Here is a 2,029-nt window from a genome sequence, read left to right as displayed (position 1 = left end):
CCGAGCCAGGTTTCCTTTCTATAACATTGAGTTGTGACTGGGATGCAGGTATCAGCCATGGACCCCTTTCATTAGATTTTTTTATAATTAGGTGGGGGCCATGCAAGTGGGTGAGAGGGGTGATCACCACTGCCAGCCTAACACCCTTCTACAGTCTCTTTTCCCATCCTTCAGCCACATGTTGATGTCAGGGTACTTCTAGAGGCCATGCATTGATGATGGCAAATGTTATCCTGGGGCCTTAAATGACATGAGACACTGATAAGTACTAATCTTTATCTTATAACTTTTATTGTCTGAAAAGTTTTGAGGCCTAACTTATAGAGCAGAAATAATTAATTTCCTGGAAACTATTCAAAATATTCACTAGAATGATTTTATAGAACCATATTTAGTTTTTCCTTCCTTCGATAGGATATCTCAGTAGAAGTTTTTAATCACTCTAGCTTTTTGTTTTGACTTTCTAGTCACCAGCCAGGTTGTGTTGCTCTTGGCCTGAGAAGATGAGTACCCACCTATTAGCCAGGTCTTGGCAAAGTGGGAAGTTCAAGATTTTTCCAGAGGGGAGCGTGAGATGAGGGAGAATCAGGTTTATGCCTGTCCTTTTGTTAGGTAGCTAGCTAAATATTAGTAGAGTGGATGATAAATGCAGTTAGGCTATTTTGGACTCATCTGGGTCAGGCTGATCTGGACTATTGTGGGAATGAGGCTGATTAAGATCTTGCCAGTAAGTTGTTTTCAAAACCTTGTAGGTGGACTGTTTTAAAAACAGATTTCATTAAGATCTTGGGAGACTTCCAAGAAGCTGCTGATACTCCACAAAATTGTGTGTAAAACCCAGAGCTGCTCTTTCCACGGTTCCTACAGTCACTAGGATGGGTTCTGACTTCCTGTGCAGGTTGTTAATAAAATTTCTTTTTTTTTTCTTACTAAAACTTTATTTGTTTTCTTTAGTTTGGTGACTACCTTTTACCACTCTGCTGCTCTAATACTTTCACTTTTTAAGGCCAAACATTGTAAAAGGGTCTTTTTTTGACCATTTATCTGTCTCAAATTTGTGTCTTTTTTTCTCTGACTTCTACTGTGCATATATCTATATATATCATCTATATATATATTACTATAGGGAGTGTGTGTGGTGTTGAGAGGGAGGTGCTAGGGAAGGAAGGAGAGCCTAGATTGCCTAGGAAAGCCCCATCTTCACTCTTGGGTAATTGTTCTCTTGTATAACATCCTCCCTCAAGGCAGAGGATATGTGTAGAAGGCAGCTCTGCTTGATAGTCCTAGGTAACAGAGATTGTTGGGGCCTATGGTCTAGTTACTGGATATGCATGTAAACATCATGTCATCTCCTATGTTAGGACTCAGTGCCAAACTAGTCCCTATGATGGTCTCCCCGGGTGACTGTCCAATTGTCTGATTCTTGAAGCCACTTGATTTTGGCAGGAGTATGTGATGCCCCCTAAACCCACTCCCTTTTGCAAGAAATAAAAATAACTGCACAGTGGTGCTTGGGCTGTCACCATTCACCATACCCCAGGGAAACTCCTGTCTGTGATGTCGCATTCATTTCTGAACATGGGCATTGTGTTTGCAATTCCTAAACAAAATGCATACAGAAACACTAGATGAATAACAATGAAACCAGCAGCATTTATTTTTTGTATGTGGCAGTCTCAGTTACATTTTTTTTTAAAGACCTCTTTGCCAAAATTAGTTTAGGTTTCAAGGCACGTTTTCCCCCTCAGTCAAATGTAAAGGTCACCCGGTGAACAAAGGGGGGGATTGTGTGTTCTTGGTGATCACAGATGAAGCTGGAAAGACAGTCTCTTTCAAAACAAAATGAGGTAGTTAAGTGGAAAATGAAGGCGGTGGAATTCTATAAAGCAGCACTCAACAACAAGGAAGCTGGTGTTTTTTTCCTTGACATAAACACAATAACACATAGAGAAAAGCCTATCACAGGAGAGAAGTGACCCAGGTGCTGTATAAACAGATTTTCAGATAGGCAGTTGGAGCCCCTTGGTAT

Source organism: Otolemur garnettii, unplaced genomic scaffold (assembly GCF_000181295.1).
Source record: "Otolemur garnettii isolate 467f Iridium unplaced genomic scaffold, OtoGar3 scaffold00068, whole genome shotgun sequence".
Classification (NCBI taxonomy): Eukaryota; Metazoa; Chordata; class Mammalia; order Primates; family Galagidae; genus Otolemur; species Otolemur garnettii.
Note: the sequence above shows the minus strand (reverse complement) of the source record.